General features: G+C 34.2%; 1 protein-coding gene and 1 pseudogene across 1 annotated transcript in view; both read right to left on the bottom strand.

Moving 5' to 3' along the window:
- ZC3H12B (zinc finger CCCH-type containing 12B) overlaps nucleotides 1–27326 on the bottom strand; it is a 449943-nt gene that overhangs the window by 114273 nt on the left and 308344 nt on the right. The gene's annotated exons all lie outside the window — the stretch shown is intronic.
- LOC109260573 (40S ribosomal protein S27-like) lies at nucleotides 25122–25378 on the bottom strand (annotated as a pseudogene).

The raw sequence follows: 27326 nt of genomic DNA on the forward strand, positions 1-27326 counted from the left end.
TACACTGATAAAGAAAAAATCCTAAAATAAGCAAGACAAAGAAGTCATTAAATTACAAGGGAAAACCCAAAAGGCTTCAGATATTTCTCATGAGAAATTTGGCAACCAAGAAAGGAAGGGAATGATATATTTGAAGTCTTAAAAGGGAAAATCTTCAGGCAAGAATATTCTATCCAGCAAGGCTATTATTCAGAATAATGGAAGAGATAAAGAGTTTCCTAGACCAAACAAACAAACAAACAAAGAAAAAACAACTGAAGGAGTTTGAGAACATTAAGCCAGCCCTGAAAGAAATATTAAAGGAAATTCTTTGAGTGCAAAGGAAAGACCAAAAGTGATAAAGACAAGAAAGGGTCAGAGAACATCTCCAGAAACAAGGGCAAAACAAGTAATAAAATGGAACTAAATACATATCTATCAATGATTACCTTGAATGCAAATGAACTAAAAATTTCAATCAAAAGATGTAGGGTGATAGAATGGATAAAAAAGGAAACTCATTGATATACTGCCAAAAAGAGACTCATTTTAGACGTAGACACCTGCCAATGGAAAGTAGGGGATGGAGAAAAAGCTTATCATACAAATGAATGTCAAAAGAAAGCGAGAGTAGTAATACTTATATGAGAAAAACTGGATTTTAAAACAAAGACTGTAACAAGACACAAAGAAAGGCATTAGATAATCATAAAAGGGATAATCCACCAAGAAGATCTAACACTTAAATATTTATGCACTCAACATAGAGACACCCATATATATAAAACAGTTAATAATAAAGATAAAGGAACAAATTGATAACAATACAATAATAGTAGGGGACTTTAACACCCCACTAACATCAGTGGACAGATCCTCTAAACAAAATCAACAAGAAAAATAAATAGCTTTGAATGACACCCTGCACCAGATGGATGTAACAGATATATTCAGAACATTCCATCCTAAAACAGTATAATGCACATACCTTTCAACTGCACATGGAACATTCTCAAGAATAGATCACATATTACATCACAAAATGGATCAAAACAAATAGAAAATGATTGAAGTCATACCAGGCACCTTTAATGACTGCAATGCTCTGAAACCAGTAGTCAGCAATAAGAAAAACTCAGGAAAGACCACAAATACATGGAGGTTATAACGTGCTACTAAACAATAAATGAGTCAACCAGGAAATCAAAGAAGAAGTAAAAAAAAATACATGGAAACAAATGAAAATAAGAACACAGTGGTCCAAAACCTTTGGGAGGCATCAAAAGTGTAATAAGAGGGAAGCATATAGCGCATACAGCAATACAGACCTTCATCAAGAAGCAAGAAAATCTTCAAGTAAACAACCTAGCAACCAAAGGAGCTAGAAAAATAACAACAACAACAAAAGCCTAAGGCCAGCAGAAGGAAGCAAATAATAAAGCCTAGAACAGAAATAAATGATATAGAAACTAAAACAAAATACATTCAATGAAGCCAGGAGATGGTTCTTAGAAGAAATTAATAAAATTGACAACCTTCAAGCCAGACTTAACAAAAGGAAAAGAGTAAGGACCAAATAAATAACATCAAAAATTATAAAGAAGGAATAACAGCTAACACCACAGAAATACAAAAAAATTATAAGACAATATTATGAAAAACTATATGTCAACAAATTGGACAACCTGGAAGAAATGGATGAATTCCTAAGAACATATCCAATACCAAAACTGAAACAGGACAAAAGAAAATTTGAACAGACTGATAACCAGCAAGTAAATTAAATCAGCAATAAAAAGTTTCCAACAAACAGAAGTCCAGGACCAGACGGATTCACAGGTAAATTCTACCAAACAGTTTTAAAAAGTTAATACCCATTTATGTCAAACTATTACAGAAAATAGAAAAGGACGAAAAATTTCCAAGTTCATTGTATGAGGCCAGCATTACCCTGATACCAAAACCAGATAAAGACATCATTGAAAAAAAGAACACAGGCCAATATCCCTGATGAACATGAATGCAAAAATTCTCAATATAATAGTCGCAAACAAAATACATTAAATACATTAAAATTTTAAAAAATTATTAAAAATCATTAAAAAATCATTCCCCATGATCAAGTGGTGTTTTTTTCATGTGTTGGAAGCATGGTTCAATATTCCATCAACATGATAGACTACATTCATAAAAGAAAGAATAAAAAACATAAGATCCTCAACAGATGCAAAAAAGGCATCTGACAAAGTATAGTACCCATTCTTGGGAAAAACCCTCAACAAAGTAGGTTTAGAGGGACCATACCTCAACACAGTAAAGCCCATGTATGAAAAATCCACAGCTAATATCATCCTCAATGGGGAAAAGCTAAGTGCTTTTTCTCTAGAGTCAGAAAAAAGATAGAGATCCATTCTCATCACTGCTATTTAACATAGTAGTGGAAGTCCTAGCCACATCAATCAGGCTGAAAAGAAACAAAAGACATCCAAATTTGCAAAGAGGAAGTAAAACATTCACTATTTGAGGATGACATGAAACTATATATAGAATACATGAAAGGCTCCATCAAAAAACTGCTAAAATTGATATACAAATTCAGTAATGTTGCAGGATACAAAATCAATGTACATAAATCTGTTGCATGTCTATAAACCAATAATGAAGCAGCAGAAACAGAAATCAAGGAATCAATCCCATTTACAATTGCACCAAAACCCATAAGATGCCCAGGAATGAACCTAACAAAAGAGATGAAAGTCCTGTATTCTGAAAAATACAAAACACTGACGAGAGAAATTTAAGAGAATATGAAGAAATGTAAAGACATTCCGCATACATGCGTTGGAAGAATATTGTTAAAATGTCTATACTACCCAAAGTAATCTATACATTTAATGCAATTCCTATCAAAATACCAACAACAGTTTTCACAGAGCTACAAGGAACAATCTTAAAATTTGGACCCTGAATAGGCAAGGCAATCTTAAAAAAGAAAAGCAAAGCTGTAGGTATCACAATTCTGGACTTCAAATTATATTACAAAGCTGTTGTAATAAAAACAGTATGGTATTGGCACAAAGATAGACACATAGATCAATAGAACAGGGTAGAAAACCCAGAAATGAAGCCACATGTATATGGTCAACTAATCTTAAAGCAGGAAAGAATATCCAATGGGAAAAAGACAGTCTCTCCAACAAATGGTGTTGGGAAAACTGGACAGCAACATCCAAAGAATGAAACTGGACCACTTTCTTACACTATACACAAAAATACATTCACAATGGATTAAAGACCTGAATGTGAGATATAAAACTATAAAAATCCTACAGGAAAACACAGGCAGTAAACCCTTGACATCAGCCATAGCAACTACTTTCTAGATTGTCTTCTGAGCAAAAGGAAACAAAAGCAGAAATAAATTATTGGGACTTCATCAAAAACAAAACAAAACAAAACAACAACTTCTGCACAGCAAAGGAAATAATCAACAAAACTAAATGCAATCTACAGAATGGAAGAAGATATCTGCAAGTGAAATATCTGGCAAAGGGTTAGTGTCCAAAATATATAAGGAAGTTATAAAATTCAAAACCCCAAAAATTAATAATCCAATTAGGAAATCATTAGGAGACATAAATAGATATTTTTCTAAAGACATACAGATGGGTAACAGATACATGAAAGATACTCAACATCATTCATCATCTGCGAAATACAAATCAAAACTACAATGAGATATCACCTATCAGAATGGCTAAAAGCAATAACATAATAAACAACAGGTTTTGGAAAGGGTAGGGAGAAAGGGGGAACTTTCTTATACTGTTGTGGGAATGCAAACTGGGCAGCCACTCTGGAAAAGACTATGGATATTCCTCAAAAAGTTAAAAATATAACTACTCTATGATCCAGTTATTGCACTACCAGGTTTACCCAAAGGATACAAAAATACTAATTTGAAGGGATAACTGTTCCCTGGTGTTTATAGCAGCATTATGTATAATACACAAAATATGGGAACAGCCTGAGTCCCTCAACTGATGAATGGATAAAGAAGTTGTAATATATATATATATATATATATATATATATATATATATATATATAAAATATATATATTATATATAATTATATATAATAAAATATATATTATTATATATTATATATTACATCTTCTTATAATTTATATATATTATAGATTTATATATAATTATAATTTATATTTTATATATTCTTATATATAATTATAATTTATATATATTTTATATATATATATATTACTCTGAGCCAACACATACACACACACACACACACACACACACACACTGGATTATTACTCAGCCATAAAAAGGAATGAAATCTTGCCATTTGCAACAACATGGATGGAGCTACAGAATATTATGCTAAATTAAATGTCAGTGAGACAAAGACAAATACTATATGACACCACTCATATGTGGAATTCAAGAAACAAATGGGCCTAGGGAAAAGAAGAAAATGATTGGCAAACCAAGAAAAAGACTCCCAACGATAAAAAGAAAACTGATAGTATCAGCAGGCAGCTGGGTGGGAAGATAGGGTAAATAAAAGGGTTTAAGTGCAGTTGTTGTTATGATCACCCACTGTTGCATGTAAATACTGAAACACTAAATTTTATATCTGAAATTAATATATTACACCATATATTAATTAACTGCAATTTAAATAAAAACTTTAAGGAAGACAATATTGTTAAGGTGTCAATGCTCCCCAAAGTGATCTACTGATTTAATGCAATTCCTATTAGATTCCCAATGATACTTTTTCCAGAAATAAAAAAAATGAACCTAAAATTCAGTGGAATCTCAAGTTACCAGAATACCCAGAACAATCGTGATAAAGTAGAACGAGTTTGGAGGTCTCAAACTTTCTAATTTCAAAACTTATTACAAAATTACAGAGGTAAAAACAGTGTGGTACAGGCATAAAAACAAACATTTATATGGAATACGATACAGAGCACATAAATGGTGAAATGATTTTCTGCAAAAGTGCAAAGAATATTCAATGAGGAAAACACAGTCTACTCATCAAATATATTATTGGGAAAACTGGATATTCACATACAAAAGATTAATTTGTACACTTACCTTAAGACATATACAAATTGGCTCAAAATGGACCTAAATGTAAGAGCTAAAACTATAAAAATCTTAGAGGAAAAAATAGAGAAAAAGTTTCATGACATTGATTTTATGACAATGATTTCTTGGATATGACATCAAATAGGCAATAAAAGTAAAAATACATAAATTAAACTACATCAGACTTTAAAACTTCTGAGCATAAAACAACACAGTCAATAGAGTGAATAGGGAACCTATGGAATAGGAGAAAACATGTGTAAAACATATATCTGCAAAGGTGTTAATAGCCATAATATATAAAAAATTCCTAAAACTCCACACAAAGGCATAGTTAAAAGTAGACAGGGGTGCTTGGGTGACTCAGTCGGTTAAGGGGATGACTCTTGGTTTTGGCTCAGGTCATGATCTCATGGTTTGTGAGTTCAAGTCCTGAGTCAGCTCTGAGCTGACAGTACAGAGCCTCTGTCTCCCTCTCTTTCTGTCCTTCCCCTGCCTGCACTCTCTCTCTCTCTCTCTTAAAGTAAACAAATAAATATAAAAAAAAATAAAAGAAGACAAAATATGTGAATATGTATTTCTCCAAAGAAAATATACAAATAGACAATAAGCACATGAACAAATATTTATCACTAATCATTAGGGAAATACAAATCCAAACTACAATGAGATACCATTTGCACTCATTAGGATGGCTACTATAAAAAATAAAAGAAACAGAAAATAACAACTGTTAGAAAAGATGTGGAGAAATTTGAACACTTGTACAATGTTGGTGGAAAAATAAAATGGAGTGGCTACCATGGAAATAAGTATGCAGGTTCCTCAAAAAAATCACAAATAGAATTACCATGTGATCTAGCAATTCCACTTATGAATATATGCGCAAAAGCATTTAAAGCAGGGTATAAAAATTTATTGACCAAAGATTGATCAAAGATTCATTGTAGCAGATTCACAATAGCCAAAAGGTGGGAGCAACCTAAATATCCATCAATGAATGAATGGATAAACAAACTATAATATACACATGCAATGGAATGTTCAACCTTAAAAAGGGCGAAAATTCTGACATTGCTACAACATGAATGAAATTTGAAGGCATTATGCTAATTGAAATAAGCCAGTTACAAAAAGACAAATACTGCATGATTCCACTTATACAAGGCATCTAAAATAGATAAACACTTAGAAAAAGTAGAAGGATGGTTTCTAGGCACAGGGAGGAGGAAATGGGGAATTGGTCCACGGATATATAGTTTCAGCTTTCCAACATATAAAAGTTCTGGAGATTTATCATATAATAATGTGTATATAGGCAACAGTACTATATCTAAAAATGAGTAAGGTGGTAAATTTTATGTTATGCACGCTACGTGTGTTTACAGTCAATTTATCAGAATTTTTTTTCCCAATGCAAGCGACTTGGTATGATAGGATGAGGAGATAATCTGTTCAAACTTAAAAAAAAAAATGTTAAAACAGTGAATTTCATGTTATGTGCATTTGACTACATCTAAAAGTAAAAAAGAAAAAAAGATACTCTGAAACCTTTAGTTTTCATACACCTATCCACACATCCCCACCCCAAACCTCAAGCAATCACTGATCTACTTTATACATTTCCCTATTCTGGACTTTCACATGAATGGAATCATGTAGTATCTAGTTGTTTATGATTGGTTTCTTTCACTTCATGTAATGTTCTCAAAATTCATCCATGCCATAGCATGTATCAGTACTTCATTCTTTTTATAGTTGAATAATATTTCATTGTATGGATATAACACATTTTGTCTATCCACTCATTGGCTATTGGACATGGGTTATTACCATCTATTGACTATCAAAAACAATCCTGCTATATTCATGAATCTGTGTTTATGTAAACATATGTTTTTATTTCTCTTAGATATAAATATATGAGTGGAATTTCACAAATGTATCGTAATTCTATGTTCAATCACACAAAAAAACTGCCATACTGTGTTCCAAAGTGGTCCCACCATTTAACATTGCCATCAGCAGCACATAAACATTCTGATTCCTCCACACTTTGTCACCACTTCTTGTTATGTAATTTTTAAATTCTAGCCATCCTTGTGGGTATAAAGCATTATCTAATTGTGGTTTTGAGTTTCCATTTCCCTGATGACTACTAAGGCTGAGCACTTTTTCGTCTTTTGACTATTTGTGTATCTTTTGTGAACTGTCTATTCAGATCCATTGTCAACTTTTTAAACTAGGTTGTCTTTTTATTATTGAGTTGTAAGAGTTCTTTATACATATATATATATATGTATATATACATTTATATATATGTATATATTAATTTTTAATTTGAGTATAGTTGACATACAATGTTACATTAGTTTCAGGTTAAATAAAATTACCTTGTCAGATATATGATTTTTTTAAAGTTTACAAACATTTATAGATTAATGAAACAATATGTTACTTGAAAGGCTCATTATACTCTTTCCATAATTTGGCAACAATAGCTATTGTTGCCAAATTATGGAAAGAGCCTAAATGTCCATCAACTGATGAATGGATAAAGAAGATGTGGTTTATATATTCAATAGAATACTACTTGGCAATGAGAAAGAATGAAATCTGGTCATTTGCAGCAACATGGATTGAACTGGAGGGTATTATGCTAAGTGAAATAAATTAATCAGAGAAAGACAGATATCATATATTTTCACTTATATGTGGAACTTAAGAAACTTAACAGAAGACAATGGGGGGAAGGGAAGGGGAAAAATAGATACAGAGAGGGAGGGAGACAAACCATAAGAAACTCTTAAATACAGAGAACAAACTGAGGCTTGATGGGGGGTGGGGAGAGGGGAAAATGGGTGATGGGCATTGAGGAGTGTGGTTGGGATGAGCACTGGGTGTTGTATGTAAGTGATGAATCATGGAAATCTACCCCCCAAACCAATAGTACACTGTATACACTGTATGTTAGTCAATTTGACAATAAATTATATGTATATATATATATATATATGAAATGTATAAACTGTATATATATATATGAAAGACTCATTATAAACAATGTAATTTCAAGGAGTTAATCACAGGATTTTCAAATAATTCTGATTATATGGGCTGATTGTCTTTTCACTTTTTTGATAGATTCTTTTGAAGCACAAAAGTTTTTAACTTTGATCATTTCAATTTTTCTGCTGTCTTTTGTTCTTTGTGTTTATGTTTTATATCTAGTAATGCATTGTCAAAAACCTAGGACATGAAGATTTACTCTTATTTTCTTCTAAGGGTTTTCTTTTATTTTTTTCTTACACTTATGTTTTTAACCCATTTTGAGTAAATTTTTGTATCTGGTATTAGGCAAGGGTCTAGCTTCATTCTCTTGCACACGATTGTCTAGTTGTACTATTTTTTGAAAAGACTATTATTTCCTTCATTGAATGGTCTTGGCACCCTTGTCACGAATTATTTGGCCATTACTTCTGGATGCTTAATTCTGTTACATTTATCTATGTGTCTACCCTTTTGCCAATAAAACAGTATTTTTAAAAGTTTTTATTTAAATTTCAGTTATTTAACATACAGTGTAAATATTAGTTTCAGGTGTAGAATTTAGCGATTCAACACTTACATATAACAACTTGTGTTCATCACAAGTGCCCTCCTTAATCCTCATCACATATTTAACCCATCCCCCCTCCACTGGCAACTATCAGATGTTGTCTATATTTAAGAGTCTGTTTCTTGGTTTACCTCTCTTCTTCCCCCTATGTTTGTTTGTGTTGTTTCTTAAATTCCACATATGAGTGAAAGCATATGAGTGAAAGTCTTTGTCTTTGACTGACTTATTTCATGTATTATAATACTGTCTCCATCCATATTGTTGCAAATGGCAAGATTTCATTCCTTTTTGTGGCTGATAAATATATGTGTGGGGATTATATATATATATATATATATATATATATATATATATATCACATCTTCTTTATCCATTCATCAGTCAATAGACATTTGGGCTCTTTCCATAATTTGGCTATTGTTGATACTGCTGCTACAAACATCAGGGTGCATGTTAACCCTTTGACTTAGTATTTTTGTATTCTTTGGGTAAATACTATTATTACAATTGCTGGATCCATACTGAGTAACACATCTTGATTATTGTTGCTACATGATTTTCATAAGTTCTGAAATCAGGAACTGTGAGGCCTTCTGGATTACTCTTTTTCACAATTGTTTGGGCTTTTCTGGATCTCTTGCAGTTTTATATGAATTACAGAATCAGCTATTTTGTGTCTATAAAGAAGGCAGCTGGGATACTGATAAGGATTGCATTGAATTTGTAGATCTGTTTTGGAAGACTGACATCTTAACAATGCTAAGTCTTCTGATTCATTTAAAAAATGGGATATTTTCCCACTCATTTAGATATTTAATTTTATTTGACAGTGTTGTATTTTTCAGATTGTAAGTTTTTCACTTCTTTTGGTTTTTAATTCATTTTGTAATTGTTTATTGGAAGTGCCTCAGAATATAATTGATTTATTAAAATCTTTATAAATTGATTTATAAAATATTTATAAATTAAATTACAAATTAATTAATATTTATAAATTAAAAATACTAAATCTGTATTCTGAAATATTACTGAAGTATTTTATTAGTTCTAATAGCGTTTTTTGTTAGATACCTTAGAATTTTTAACTTATGTAATTATAACCCTTACAAATAAAGATCATTTTACTTTTTAATTTCCAATATGGATGTCTTTTATTTCTTTTCTTGCTTAATTAACTGGCTAGAATTTTAAGCACAATGTTAAATGGAAGTGATGAAAGCAGACATCCTTGCCTTATTCCTGACTATAGGGGCATCCGGTCTTTCAACATTAAGTACAGTGTTAGTTTTTTATGCCCTTTATCACATTAAAGGGGTTTCCTTCTATCCCGAGTTTGTTGAGTGATTTTATGAAGAAAGGGTGTTTGATTTTGTCAAATGCTTTTTCTTTGTCTATTGAAATGATCATGTGATATATGCTTTCTATTGGTAGGATGTAGAACAATTGATTTTTAATGTTAAACCAACCTTGGGATAAATCACAATTAATCATAATGTATAGTTATTTTTAAATGTTTCTAAATTTTGTTTGCTAGTATTTTGTTGAGTTTTGTGCCCATATTCATAAGAGATATTGGTTTGTAGTTTTCTTGTGATAGGTTTGCCTGGTTTTAATCAGGGTAATATTAGCCCCAAAATGGTTTGGAAAGTGTTATCTTTTCTAATTTTTGGAAGAGTTTATAAATAATTAGTTATAATTATTATTTAAGTGTTTTATAAAATGTATCAATGAAGCCATATGGGTCTGGGCTTTTCTGCATGGGTAATTTCCATTACTACTACTGCTGCTATTACTGCTTAAATATCTTCACTTGTCATAGATCTATTTAGATGATCTATTCCTTCTTGAGCCAGTTTTGGTGGTTTGTGTCTTTCTAGGAATTTGTCCATTTCATCTAAGTTATCTCATTTCTTCGAGTACAATTGCCATAGTATTCCTTCATAATCCATTTTATTTCTGTAAAATTGACAGTAACATCTCTTCTTTCATATTTTCTACCAGTAATTTGAGTCTTTCTTGGTCAAACTAGTAAAGGGTTGTTAATTTTGTTGATCTTTTCAAAGAACCAGCTTTTGGTCCAAATGAGTTTTTGTACTTTTATTCTATTCTTTATTTCATTAACGTTCACTCCAGTCTTTATTATTTCCTCTCTTCTGCTTGCTTTTGGATTACTTTACTGTTTTCTCTTCAGTGTCCTAGGTGGAAGGTTTGATTATTGATACAAGATTTTTCCTCTTTTACACTACAGACAAGTACAACTGTAAATTTCCCTCTAAATGCTGTTTTTATCTGCATCCCATAAGTTTTAGTATATTTTGTTTTATTTTCACTTATCTCAGAGTATTATCTGATTTCAGTTTTTAATTTTTTGACTCGTTGATTGTTTAAAAGTGTGTTGTTTAATTTCCACATATTTGTGACTTTCTCAAATTTTTGGGTTCTTGGTTTCTAACTTCATTCCACTGTATTGTCAGAGAACATACTTTGTTTTATTAGTTTCTGTCCTCACATATAATGTATCCTAAATAGTGTTCCATGTGCACTTGAGAATATACATTATGGTTTTGCTTGGTGGTTCAAATTTTGATCCTGCTGCTTTCTAGTTGTGTGACCAGTAGCTTTAGACTCCTCATATGCAAATTGGAAAAAATAAAACTTGCATCAAAATGTTCTTATGAGAAGAAAATTAGATAATATATATGAAAGAACTAGAACATTGACTAGAACACAGTAGACACTCAATAGATATTCTTTCTCTTCCTTTGTTTTATAACAACAGTGAGGAAATTATTAACCATGAAGCTCTCATAAAACAATTCATTCTATTTCATGGTATTGATTCTATGTAGGGAAACGTTCAGAAAAGATAGACTAGTGAGATGATCTTAATGATCAGGGAAGTCTCACCAATAATAATCCTGAGATTAGATCTTCCAGAAAATAAACTAAAATGATTTTTGAATTCCATTTTGTAAAAATAGCTTCAGCTCTGTCAATCCTGAAAATCAAGAGACTCCACTCTGAAGGGCCCAATTTCAATACTGAAATATCTGGGGAGGGGTGGGTGGGCACTGGATTCACTTTAGAATTCATGTTCTGGAATCACTTATCCAACCTGAAATGAAAAGCTTCCTAAATTGACATCTTTCACCATTTGTTTGTTTTTCCTCCTTTTGGAAATTACAACAAACAACATAAGCGCCTTATGTAAGAAGAAGGTTTAAAGCAATCCACAGCTGAAGCAGGAGGAGTTTCCATGACTAGTTCCCTACCAAGGCATTTTCTTTCCTTCAGAAGTCCAGAGATTGTGAAATTCAGGGATCAGCACAAAAGCATAACTCAGAACCCTCTCTTTCCTGAAAGGCTGAAACATTCAGGATATACATTCAGAAGGAATACATGGTTTGCCTCTTGGAAAAGGCTTGGGTTGTCAATCAATATCCTTCAGGGAGATGGTAAATGCTGACAGAGCTTAGACTAGAGAAAGAGTAATATCTATTTTGGAGTGCTTGGGTCACTCATTCAGTTAAACATCTGAATTTTAATTTTGGCTCAGGTCATAATCTCATAGTTGAGATCAAGCCCCCATATTGGGCTATGTGCTGACAGAGTGGAGCCTGCTTGAGATTCTCTCTCCCTCTTTATGCCCCTCTCCCATTCACACGTGCTCTCTCTCTCTCTCTCTCTCAAAATGAATAAATAAACATTGTAAAAAAGAGTAACATCTATTTTAGCCCCAAAGAGAATAAAGTAATCTATCATAGAATTTTCACCTTCATGTAAGGGAAGCTTTTCCACTCCTTCCTTATTGGGGGTATACATGAGACTAAGAAAGACACAGTAAAAGATTTCTGAGAAACCTGAGAAAGTGACACTAAGTCTAGAAACTAAATCTCATATAATTTTACTCATAAAAGAGTCCCTTCACTCTGTATTCAAAGCCAACTGACTTACATGATTAAAACAATTCATTTCTTTAAAATTTAAAAAGTATGGACAAACACCTTTGTAAATATTTGATTATGGAGAAAATAGCATATTTTGCAAAAACAAGGAAGACTGATATTATTTTTATTTATAGGAAACAAACTACCCTACAATCTGGCAATTGCACTATTAGGTATTTACTCAAAGAATACAAAAATAGTAATTCAAAGAGATACATGAATCCCAATGTTTATAGCACCATTATCTACAATAGCCAAATTATAGAAACAGTCCAGGTGTCCATCAGTAGATGAATGGGTAAAGAAGATGTAGTATACAAAGGAATATTACTCAGTAATGGAAAAAAGTGAAATCTTGTCATTTTCAATGATATGGATGGAGCTACAGAGTATTATGTTAAGCCAAATAAGTCAGAGAAAGACAAATACCACATGATTTTACTTATATGTGGAATTTAAGGAAAAAAAAATTAGCAAAGAGAAAAAGAGAGAGAGGCAAACCAAGAAACAGATTCTTAACTATAGAGAACAAACTGAGGGTTACTGGGGAGGATGCAGGCAGGGGGGTGGGTTAAATAGGTAGTGGGTAATAAGGAGGGCACATGCTATGATGAACACTGAATATTGTATGTTAGTAATGGATCACTAAACTTGAAACTAATATTACAATGTATGTTAACTAACTGGAGTGAAACTAATATTACACTGTAATTTAGCTAACTGGAGTATAAATAAAACCTTGAATAAAAAAAAAGAAAATACTGAACACCAGACCTATGAAATAAGAATATGCATTTTAACTAGATCCCCAGGTAAGTTCGAGAAACACTGGTCTATGCTTGTGAAACATTTTTCCAATTGTGGTTTTTGACTACTTTCATCAAGATAATCTGGGGTATTGATTAAAAAAATTAAGGTTCTTAGGCCCTACCCACATGTACTAAATCATATCTCTCATAGTGTAATCTGGGATTGTACATTATTAACCAATATGGTAAGGAAGTAAATCTCAAACTTGAGCATACACCAGAATTAGTTGGAGGGACTTCTAAAACACAGTCCCTTCAACTGGGGTAGAATATACCCCAGAGTTACCTGATTCAGTAAGTCTGGAATGGGGCCTGAGATTCTGCATTTCTAGCATGTTTTTCCGTGATGTTGATTCTACTGGTCTAAGGAACGCAATAGGAGAATCATTATATAGACATACTTTTAAAAAGCTTAGTTATTTAGTTGTCCAATATTGATTAGGAGAAACAATTAGAAAGGGAGTAGTCAGAGGCAGGCACAGAAATAACAGCAAGAAGCAACATTTGAGAATTGGAGGATAAACAAAAGTTATTCAAAAAGAGGAAATAAACATTTTTCTTAAGCTATTGAATGTAAGTGCCAAGAACCTTAAGTGTCTCACTCCTGCACCTATCCCATAACTACCAGTGTCCTAGTCCTTGAGGACTATCATTGTATCTTATGTGGTAGTGATGTGTGATAATGAATGCTCATTAATAATGGTCCCCAGTAAACAAGAAAATGTTTAATTCTGTTTAGTTTACTGTTGAAGCAGGTATAGAATTGAACCATATATCTTAAGAATATTTCCATTGAGGACAACTTTTAAACATGAATGTTAAATTTGATTTACATTTTCCCTTTTGAAAACCACTCTACAAATTGCAAATCCTACAGAATAAATGAGAATAATCTATAATGGAATTCAAAGATAAAATAATATCTAATATATATTTTTAATTTTTTATTGTTATTTATTTTTAAGAAAGAGAGACAGACAGAGCATGAGTGGGGTAGGGGTAGAGGGGGGGAGAGGGAGACACAGAATATGAAACAGGCTCCAGGCTCTGAGCTGTCAGCACAGAGCCCAATGTGGGGCTTGAACACAGGAATGGCGAGATCATAACCTAGGCTGAAGTAGAAGGCTCAACTGACTGATCTAACCAGACACCGCACAATATCTAATATTTTTTAAAGTAAGCTAAAAAGGAAAACTACAGGCCAGTATCCTTGAACAACACAAATGCAAAAATTCTCAAGATAATAGCAAGTGGAATTCAACAATATATTAAAAGAATTATTCACAATGATCAAATGGGACTTATTCTTGGACTGTGAGGCTGGTTCAATATTTGCAAATCAAACAACGTGATAAACCATATTAATAGAAGAAAGGATGACAACCACATAATCTTGTCAATAGATGCAGAAAAATCATTTCACAAAATACAGCATCCATTCTTGGATGTTGTTCTTAGGTGTTCATCTAAACACCCTAAATAAACTAGGGAAAGAGGGAACATACCTCAACATGATAAAGGCCATATGTGAAAGTCCCACAGCTAAGATCATTTTCAATGGGGAAAAACTGAGAACATTTCCCCCATGGTCAGGAAGAAGACAAGGAGGTACACTCTCACCATTACTATTTAACATAGTACTGGAAGGCCTAGCCTCAAAAATAAGGCAACAAAAAATAAATAAAGTGTATGCAAATAAACAAGGAAGAAATCAGACTTTCACTTTGTGCACAAAATGAACACGACATGGTATTATATGTAGAAAACCCAAAAGATGCCACCAAAAAAAAAATGCTAAAAGTAATACATGAATTCAGCAATGTTTCAGGATATAAAATCAATGTACAGAAATCTGTTGTATTTCTATACAGTAATAACAAAGCAGCAGAAAAAGAAATCAAGGAATAGATCCCATTTGCAATTGCACCAAAACCAATAAGATAGCTAGGATAAATCTAACTAAAGAGGTAAAACATCTGTGTTCTGAAAACTGTAGAATGCTCATGAAAAAAATTGAGAAAGACACAAAGAAATGCAAAAACATTCCATGCTTACGGATTGGAAGAACAAACATTGTTAAACTCTCTATCCATACAAAGCAGTCTACAGGTTTAATGAAATCTCTGTCAAAATACCACCAGCATTTTAGCAGTGCTAGAACAAATAATCCTAAAATTTGTATGGAACCAAAAAAGACTCTGGATAGCCAAAGCAATTCTGAAAAAGAAAAACAAAACTGGAGGCATCATGATTCTGGATTTCCAGCTATATTACAAAGCTGTCATCATCAAGACAGTATGGTCCTGGCACAAAAATAGACACATAGATCAGTGGAACAGCATAGTAAACCCAGAAATGGAACCACAACTATATGTCAATTCATCTTCAACAAAGCAGGAAAGAATATCCAATGGAATAAAGGCAGCCTCTTCAACAAATGGACTTGGGAAAACTGGACTGCGACATGCAGAAAGAAATAAAACTGGACCACCTCTTTACACCATACACGAAAATAAATTCAAAATGGATAAGAGACCTAAACGTGACACAAGAAACCATAAAAATTCTAGATAAGAACACGGACAGCAACCGCTTTGGTCATAGCAACTTCTTACTAGACATGTCATCGAAAGCAAAAGAAACAAAAGCAAACATGAACTATTGGGACTTCATCAAGATAAAAAGCTTTTGAACAATGAAGGAAACAATCAACAAAACTAAGAGGCAGCCTATGGAATGGGAGAAGATATTTGCAAATGACATATCAAAGGGTTAGTATCCAAAATCTACAAATAATTTATCAAACTCAATACCCAAAAACCAAATGACCAAGTTAAGAAATGGGCAGAGAGAGACAGAGAGAGAGTTAAGATCGCAGAGAAGTATGGGTACTGAGATTTTCCTGGTCCCTCAAACACAGCTATATTGAGGTCTGATCACTTGGAACAACCAAGAAATTGATCTGTGGAGCAGCAGAAGGATTTCCACAGTTTGAGGGAGACAGCTTGGCAGGATCAAGGTATGTGTATGTGAATTGGGGGAGATAAAACAGCATAGTCACAGAATGGAGGGAACAATTTATGTGGAGAGAAAAAGGGAGAGAAAAAGAAGGGGTTGTAAAAGGGCGGCATTGAGTTAGCACAGGAGGATAACATCTCTGGAGCATGAACAGAGGAACAAGAGGTACAGAGAGTGCCAGATTTTTTTGAAAACAGCCTTTGGTTCTGAAAGTCAGACGTTTTGGAAGTATGTGACTTTCTCCATAGCGGAGTTGTGGTGCACGCTCCAGGAGAGAAGGAACCCAGCCCCCAACTGCATAGCACAGTGTAGTTCCCAGAATTTTATGGGAAGAGGTTTATTGCCCCCCACTAAGGACAAAAAACCTTGCAGATGCAGCCAAAGGCCTTTAATCAACAGGGTGGAGAGTCTCTACTCCAGAGCAGGAGAGAGGAGCTGCCTCTTACCGTGTCCTTAAAGACATTGGTTTTTGAATCCCAGTCAAGTGCCAAGAAAGCTCAGGAGAACTGTGGAGCACAGCAAGTTGACCACCCTCATTATTCTCTGAGGGCTGTAGAACAGTGAACAGTGTGGGTTGAGATACCCGGTCAAGGAGGAGAAATGAGGTGATGCCATTTTGTTCCCAACACCAATACAGTGGAATTTTAGAGAGCAGCACAGCAGTCCCCAGCGGGGGTGAGACACACTTACACCAAACCCCGCCACTCTGTGCCTGGCAACTGCTTATTTACTAGACCAAGATTGACTGACCCAAATCAGCTGGCCTCTCCTCCAGACCAATACAGTCACCAGGCCCATGCAACAATAAAAATTTTTAAAAATATTTCTTGTCTCTTTCTTTCCTCCTTCTTGTTTTCTTTTCTTTATTTTTTTTTTCTTTTGCAATCAGGCTTATAATTTCTGTATTGATTTTGGTCAATTTTTATTATATATGTATATTTTCCTTCATCAGGTATTTTTATTCTAATATTTTTCTATATTTTCTTTTTTTCTTCTTTTTTATTTCCCTTTCTTTTTCTCTGGAATTAGACTTATAGTTTTTAATTCCCTGTTTGGTTCTGTTTTCTCCCCTTTCCTTTTTCTCTTTTTATGGGATCAGACTTCCATCACCTTCAATTCCCACCCCCCAAAGGTTACGTCAACAAGCAAGGAAAAGAAAACCTATTTAAAGTTCCAAACACTCCACCACTGCAAGCAAGGAGAAGCTCTTGAGAGGACTTACAAGTGGTATAGAGAAGCCCAAATGTAACAACAGCGTATGCAGCATACACCAGAAACACTTTCTGGACTGCCAAGCCCTGGGCAGTGTTTGACCCCTTTTTAATATAGTTGTACTCTCAGGGGAAGGACACATATCGAGTTTTTAAAACATGCAAAAGATAAAATTAGGCAAAATGACAAGACAAAGGAATTCTCCCCAAAAGAAGGGTCAAGAAGAGATCAAAGCCAGATAACTGCTCAAAACACATACAAACAATATATCTGAACAAGAATTTAGAAAAAACAGTCATAAGACTGAAAAAAAGCATATAAGACACCAGAGAAATCGTTCCTGCAGAGATCAAAGACTTGAGAACTATTCAAGATGAATTACAAAATGCTATAAATGAGATGTAAAATAAACTACAGAGAGGATTGCCAGAGAGGATTGAAGAAGCAGAGGAGAGAATAGGTGAAATATATGATAGAATTATGAAAAATAGTGAAACTGAAAAAAAGAGAGAAAGGAAATTACAAGATCATGAGGGGAGAGTTAGACAACTAAGTGGTTTCATGAAATGAAACAATATCTGTATCATAGGAGTCCCAGAAGAAGAAGAATGGGAAAAAGGGACTTAATGTTTATATGAACAAATCATAGCTGAGAACTTCCTTAATGTGGGGAAGGAAACAGACATCCAATTCTAAGAGGCATGGAGAACTCCCTTCAAAATCAACAAAAATAGGTCAACACCATGACATATCATAGTGAAACTGGCAAAATAAAAAGATAAAGAGAAAATTCTGAAGTTGCTTAGGGACAAAACGTCCTTAAACTACAAGGGTAGATACGTAAGTTTAGTAGCAGACCTGTGCACTGAAAGTTGGCAGGACAGAAGGGAGTGGCATGAAATATACAAAGTGCTGCATATAAGAGACTCTAGTTCTGAGGAATTTAGTTCTCAGGACACCTAAAGATTGAAAATTAAGAGATGGAGAACCATCTATGATGCTAATGGACATCAAAAGAAAGCTGCAATTGTCATACTTATATCAGACAAACTAGATTTAACAATTTTTTAGGGTTTATTCATTTTTCAGAGACAGAGAGACAGAGCATGAGCGGGGGAGGGACAGAGAGAGAGGGAGACACAGAATCTGAAACAAGCTCCAGGCTCTGAGCTGTAAGCAGAGAGCCTGATACGGAGCCCAAACTCACAGACGGCGAGATCATGACCTGAGCTGAAGTCGGGCGCTTAACCGACTGAGCTACCCAAGTGCCCCTCAGACAAAGTAGGTTTTAAAACACAGTATGTAACAAGAGATGAAAGGCATTATATCATAATTAAGTGGTCTATCTATCAAGAAGATCTAACAATTGTAAATATTTATGTACTCACCTTGGGAGAACCCAATTATATAAATTGATTAATAACAAACATAAAAAAACTCATTGATAATAATGTCATAATTGTAGGAGAGTTTAATACCCCACTTAAAGCAATGGAAAGATCATTTAAGCAGACAATCAACAAGGAAACAACAATTCTGAGAGACACATTGGACCAGATGGACTTAACCAATATATACAGAATATTTTATTCTAGAGCAGCAGAATACACGTTCTTCTCAAGTGCACATGAACATTCTCCAAAGTAGATCGCATAATGGATCACAAATCAGCCCTCAACAGGTATAAATATATTGAGATAATACCATGCATATTTTCAGATTAAAATGCTATGAAACTTGAAATTAACCACAAGAAAAAATTTGGAAAGTCCTCAATGGGCTAACCAGGAAATTAAAGAAGAAATTAAAAATTACAGGGAAGCAAATAAAAATGAAAACACAACAGTACAAACCCTTTGGTATGCACCAAACACAGTCCTAGGAGGAAAATACATTGCAATTCAGGCCTATCTCAGGAAACAAAGGGGCGCTTGGATGGGTCAGTTGGTTAACCGTCCGCCTTCAGCTCAGGTCATGATCTCATGGTTTTTGAGTTCGAGCCCCACATTAGGTTCTGTGCTGACAGCTTGGAGTCTGGAACCTGCTTCAGATTCTGTGTCTCATTCTCTCTCTGCCTCTCCCCCACTTATGCTCTGTCTCTCTCTGTCTCTCAAAAATAAGTAAAAGTAAAGAAAAAAAATTATAAAGAAGCAAAAAAGTCCCAAATACACAACCTAACCTCACACATAAAGGAGTTAGAAAAGTGGCAGCAAATAAAGCCCAAAGCCAGCAGAAGAAAGGAAATAATATTAGAGCAGAAATAAAGAATACAGAGTCTCGGTAAAACAAAACAAAACAAAACAAAAACATTAAAACAGATCAATGAAAGTAAGAGCTGGCTTTTTGAAAGAATAAACGAAATTTATACCCCCTAGCCAGACTTCTCAAAAAGAAAAGAGAGAGGACACAAATAGATAAAATCACAAGTGAAAGAGGTGAGAACACAACCAACATCACACAAATACAAAAAATTAGAAGAGAATACCATGAAAAGTTATATGTCAACAAACTGGACAATATAGAAGAAATGGACAAATTCCTAGACACTAATACACTACCAACACTCAAACATGAAGAAATAGAAAATTTGGACAGGCCCATAACCAGTAAATAAATTGAATTGGTTATTAAAAACCTCCCAACAAGTAAGAATCCTAAGTCAGATGGCTTCACAGGGCAACTCTACCAGAATTTTTTTTTTTTTAATTTTGTAATGTTTATTTATTTATTTATTTATTTATTTATTTATTTATTTAATATGAAACTTATTGTCAAATTGGTTTCCATACAACACCCAGTGCTCATCCCAACAGGTGCCCTCCTCAATACCCATCACCCACCCTCCCCTGCCTCCCACCCCCCCATCAACCCTCAGTGTGGTCTCTATCAGACATTTAAAGAAGAGTTAATACCTATTCTTCTCCAAGTATTCCAAAAAATAGAAATGTAAGGATAGCTTCAAAACTCATTCTATGAAGTCAGCATTACCTTGTTTCCAAAACCAGGCAAAGACTGCACTGAAAAGGGGAATTACAGGCCAATATTCCTGATGAACCTGGATGAAAAAAAACTCAACAAGATACCAGTAAATTGAATTTAGCAGTACATTAGAAGAATTATTCAGCATGATCAAATAGGATTCTTTTCCTGGGCTATAAGCCTGGTTCAGTATTCACAAATCAGTCAACATGGTATACCACATTAATAAAAGAAGGCTTAAAAACCATATGATCTTCTCAATAGATACAGAAAAAGCACTTGACAAACACAACATCCTTTTTGTATAAAATCCCTCAAGAAAGTGGGGCTAGAAGGAACATACCTCAACATCATAAAATCCATATATGAAAGGCACACAGCTAATATCATCCTCAATGGGAAAAAAATGAGAGCTTTACCAAAAGATTAGGAATATGACAGGGATGTCCACTCTCACTACTGTTGTTCAACGTAATACTGAAAGTCCTAGCCTCAGAAATAAGACAACAAAATGAAATAAAATGTATCCAAATAGGCACAGAAGAGGTCAAACTTTCACTCTGCACAAATGACATCATAATCTACATGGAAAACACGAAAGACTCCATCACAAAACAGCTAGAGCTGATACACGAATTCTGCAAAGTCAAAGGATTTAAAATCAATGTACAGAAATTGGTTGTATTTCTATACACCAATAATGAAGCAGCAGAAAATATATCAAGGAATCAATCTCATTTATAACTGCACCAGAAACAATAAGATAACTAGGAATAAACCTAACCAAAGAGATAAAAGATATTTATGCTGAAAATTATAGAAAGCTTACGAAAGAAATTGAAGGAGACACAAAGAAATGGAAAAACATTCCATTCTCATGGATTAGAAGACAAAATGTTGCTAAAATGTTGATATCCAAAGTAATATACACATTCAGTGAAATCCCTATTACATAACAACATCGTTCCTCATAGAGCTAGAACCCAAAAATTTTAATGGAACCATAAAAACCCCAAATAGCCAAAGTAATATTGAAAAAGAAAAACAAACCTGGAGGTATCACACTTCTGGACATTAAGCTGTATAACAAAGTTGTAATCATCAACACAGTATGATATTGGCATAAAAACAGACACATAGATCAATGGAATAGAATAGAGAACCCAGGGGTGCCTGGGTGGCTCAGTCAGTTAAGTGGCCGATCAGGTCTTGATCTCATGGTTCATGAGTTCAAGCCCCGCATTGGGCTCTGTGCTGACTCTCGGAGCCTAGAGTCTGCATCAGATTCCATGTCTCCCTCTCTCTCTGACCCTCTCCTGATCACCCTCTCTCTCTCTCTCTCTCTCTCAAAAAAAAAGCATTAACATTTAAAAAAAAAGAATACAGAACTCAGAATGGGCCCACAAATATATGGCCAGCTAATCTCCGTCAAAGGAGGAACAAGTATCCAATGGAAAAAAGACACTTTCTAAAGCAAATGGTGCTGGGAGGACTATACAGTGACATGCAGAAGAATGAAATGGGATCACTTTCTTACACCCTACACAAAAATAAATTCAAAACGGATGAAAGACCTAAGTGTGATACAGGAAACCATAAAAATCCTACAGGAGAAATCTCTTTGACTCAGGCATGTAACTTCTTCCTTAATTTGGTTCTGGAGGCAAGGTAATAAAAGCAAAAATGAACTATTGGCACCTCATCAAGATAAAAAGCTTACGCACAGTGAAGGAAACAATCAACAAAATTAAAAGGCAACTGATGGAATGGGAGAAGACATTTGCAAATGACATATCAGAAAAAGGGTCAGTATCGAAATCTATAAAGAATTTACCAAACTGAACACCCAAAAAACAAAGAATCCAGTCAAGAAATGGGCAGAAGACATGCATAGGAACTTTTCCAAAGACCTCCAGATGGCTAACAGACACATGAAAATATACTCAACATGACTCATCATCAGGGAAATACGAGTCAAAACCACAGTGAAATGCCACCTCGGACCTGTCAGAATGGCTAAAATTAAAAACTCAGGAAGCAACAGATGTTGGTGAACATGCAGAGAAAGGGGAACCTTTTGCACTGTTGGTGGGAATGCAAACTGGTGCAGCCACTCTGGAAAACAGTATGGAAGTTCCTAAAAAATGAAAAATAGAGCTACCCTACAACCCAGCAATTGCACAACTACATGTTGATCCAAAGGATACAAAAAATGCTGATTCAAAGGGGAGCATGCCCCTCAATGATTATTGCAGCTCTGTCAACAATAGCCAAACTATGGAAAGAGCCCAAATGTCCATTGACTGAAGAATGGATAATTAGATGTTCTATATATGCGTATACACACACACACACACACACACACACACACATATGTGTGTGTGTGTGTGTGTATACATACATATATACACACATATATAGAACATTTAATATATATATATATATACATACATATATATATACGTGTATATATAAGTGTATATATACGTACATATATTTACGTATATATATACGTGTATATATATATATACATATACATGTATATATATTTATACATATACATGTAAATATATGTATGTATATATACACTTATATATACACGTATATATATATATGTATGTATATATATGTATATATATACACACATATATATATATACGTAAATATATGTACGTATATATACACTTATATATACACGTATATATATATGTATGTATATATACGTATATATATACACACGTATATATATATACGTATATATGTACGTATATATACACATATATATATACACATATATATACACATATGTATATACACAATGGAATACTACTCAGTGATGATAAAGAATGAAATCTTGCCATTTGTGACAACATGGATGGAATATATATATATATATATATATATATATACATATACATATATATGTATACATATGTATATACACAATGGAATAATAGTGATGATAAAGAATGAAATCTTGTCTTTGTGACAACATGGATGGAACTACAGGGCATTATGATAAGTCAGTTAGAGAAAGACAGATATCATAAGATTTCACTCATATGTGGAATTTGAGAAAGTCAATAGAATTGCATAGGGGAAGGGAAATATTAGATAAAAACAGAGATGAGACAAACCATAAGTGACTCTTCAATCCAGAAAACAAACTGAGCATTACTGGAGGGGGAATGGGTTCGGGGGATGAGTTAAATTGTTAATGGGAATTAAGGAGGTCACTTGTTGGGATGAGCAATGGGTGTCATATGTAAGAGACTGGGTTCTACTCCTGAAGCCAAGACTATACTGTATGTTAACTAACTTGTATTTAAATAAAAATAAATAAATAAAAATTAAAAAGGAAGAAAAAAGTGGCACTTGTGTTTTCTCATCTAAAGCTAATTACCTAAATGTTTTGCTTAACTATCACTATAATATTCTTGTTTCCTTGGCAAGTTTAGAGTTACATAAAAATGACTAACATTACCCTTGGAATTAAGCCATATATACTGAGAACTGCCTTGAAATAATCATCTACTATAAAGTCCAACCTGATTAAAGTTACTTGGGTGGTCTTCCCTGAGATAAATTGCCATTAGGTACTGATTAATATCCAGAATAAGTGAGCTGAAAGATAAAACTGTGACTCTTCTCTCTGTTTTCTGTACTTTGGGTTAGAACATCTTCCCCAACAAATCATGTTCTTAATTTGGGAATGCAAAGAATCTTCTTTTAGGAGCAAAATTCAGAAACAATAAGCTGATCTAAGAAAATTGCCTTCCAATTTTTCAATTTCCATATTTTTGGGATATGGTAATTAGAAGAAAAAGGAAGAGTCTGCACTGAAATAAATATAATGCTTTACTTCAGTCAACATTTAAAACATTAAAAGTAAAAGAAAATATTAATTCAAGTCAATTTATAAGATTAATAAAAAAAATCTGTGGTACTATTTTCTAAAATAACAGAATTTGGGCGATTAATGACTATGTAGAGACACAGATCAGTTTCCTTAGTAGATACCAGACCATTTTCTCCTCCAGCCTCCTTTTTAACAAGCACCAGATGGGGTTAGATCACATGACCTTTGAGGTCCCTCTTTGCCCTGAAATTTTGTAACTCTCTGAGTTAGTAGTAGGGGAGTTGTCCATCCTTAAAACAATACCCTCACTGTCAGCTGTATGTACACACATCAATCACATGCACTCACACTTTCATACTTTAGCAAGTATTAGTAACAGTTTACATTGTTTAGTGCTTTTTTTGTCCATGCCAAAATTTATTGAAAAACTGACACCAAAATAGACAACTGATGTGCACCTTACAAAATTAAAAACAATTACATTATCTTTATAGATTAACTGGAATTACTGAGCTGATAAGGCTCTCTGTGATATAACACAAATTCAGGAGGATATAACATTAATATGGATCATTAGTGTTGCTTTCTTCTAAATGAAAAGCCTTCTGTGAGTCTGGCATTTCCTCCTCTTGGCTGGCGCAACAATGTTAAACAACCTATACCAAAAAACACACCGTCTGATCATGGCTGAAAACCGTGGTACTCTTGTAACAACCTGGACATTTTACATCCATAAAATAGGAATATGGGCTTTGAGCTAGCTATTTCTTTTTATGTTTTTTTTCCTTTCCTCTTAAGGATGGGTGTAGTATATTTCTAGCTAAAGGCATATTGATTCTTTTGAAAGCCCAGCCAGTCCTTAATTCTTTTTAATTTACCAAATATTTTCACATATGCCACCTTATTCAACCATAGCAATGATATAGGAGAGAAGGGGACAACATCATCCCTTTTTTTACCAATGAAGAAGCAGATTCAGAGACAAGACATTCTTTTTTTTTCTGTAACTAGACAATCTGCAAGACTTACCTTAGGTACCATCTTTCATGAGGAAAACACGGACTGATTAAGATTAAAAATTGAATTCACAACACTTTTATCTGAATTCCTATTGTACTTAAGGTATGTTATATGCATTTTACTACTAAAGTGTTATTTTTTCTTGTCTGTCTTGTCCAATGTGTTGTATAAAGAAATATAGAGTGAGTTAAGATGGTAGAGGATTAGGGAGACCCTAGGCTTGCTTCATCCCTTGAACACTGCTAGATAGTTATCAAATTGTTATGAACATCAAAGAAACCAACTAGAGGTTTGAGTGAACAAAACCTGCAAGACTACATGTAGAAAATTGGAAGGTAGGAGGTGCTGTGAGTTTAAGTGGGGAGGTACTGCTCTGGGTCCAGCTGGGGTGAAGAAGCTTCCTTACTTGGGCTACTGCAAAGTAGTATAAGCAGGGGAGCACAGAATATGAACTTTTAGCAGCCAGCTACCATGGGGGAATTGCCTGGCTTAAAAGTGCTCAAGTGGTGAAGCGGGATAGAATCCCAAGAGTGACAGCATGGTTCGACAATCCATTGGGTAAGAAGAAAGACTGGTTGTGCCATGTGCTATGCTGTTTCCAGGCATGAGAGGGGATTCTTTCTGGCTGAGGGCTGCAAGCAGGGGGGCTGTTTTTTTTGCTGTTTTGACATAAACTCTGAATAGCTGGACAGTCATGTCACTCTCCCCTCCCCCAACATAAATGGGCCAGCAAAAGCCTGTTGAGTCCCTCTCCCAGATCCCAGAGGAGCAGTGTAGATCTGCACCCCTGGAATCCCTAAAATTTGGAGTTTTGAAACTCAGTCATGCGCCTGAGATAAAAAGCCTGGACACAAGCTGGTGAATATGGGGCTCTGAGGGAAATCAGAGACACAATAGGAGTGATTAATTCTCTTCTCTGAGAATTCCCTGAAGAGTGTGTGTGTGGGAGGATGTGCAAACATTCAGCTCAGGAGCTTATAGAACAGGGGAGGGCCATATTCATTCCACCCTTCAGAGCTGAAAAACCTTCAAGGAGCAAAACAGTACCAACTGGTGGAAGCCAGAGCTAATTAAACCAAGCCCCGTCCCCCCTGAACCCTGGAGGCACATTTGCACCTAAACAAGTGAGTCTGAGAATCATCACAGCAGAACCTTCTTCCTTCCAAAACCAGCACAAACAATTCCCTTGCAACAAGTCTATGGAGCATAGTGTTGCAAAGCTTCAGCTCTAGGGGAAATAGGATCTAACTTCCGTTTTACTTTTACTCTTCATTATTATTTTTTCATTTATTTTATTTTTCAATTTCTTTTTTTTTTACTTTTTAGCATTATTATTTTTATTTTTATATATACATATTCTTTTGTTCTTTCTTTTATTGTTTATTGTTTGTTTGTATTTATTCTATTTTATTTTATTTTTGGACCTAGATTCTTTTATTTTTTTGAAATTTTTTTTAACGTTTATTTATTTTTGAGACAGAGAGAGACAGAGCGTGAACAGGGGAGGGGCAGAGAGAGAGGGAGACACAGAATCTGAAACAGGCTCCAGGCTCTGACCTGTCAGCACAGAGCTGACGCGGGGCTCGAACTCACAGACCGTGAGATCATGACCTGAGCCGAAGTCGGATGCTTAACCGACTGAGCCACCCAGGCGCCCTGGACCTAGATTCTTTTTTTTTTTTTTTTTTTTTAATATATGAAATTTATTGTCAAATTGGTTTCCATACAACACCCAGTGCTCATCCCAAAAGGTGCCCT

Source organism: Panthera pardus, unplaced genomic scaffold, assembly GCF_024362965.1.
Source record: "Panthera pardus isolate Hobbes unplaced genomic scaffold, ASM2436296v1 HiC_scaffold_27, whole genome shotgun sequence".
NCBI classification, from domain to species: Eukaryota; Metazoa; Chordata; class Mammalia; order Carnivora; family Felidae; genus Panthera; species Panthera pardus.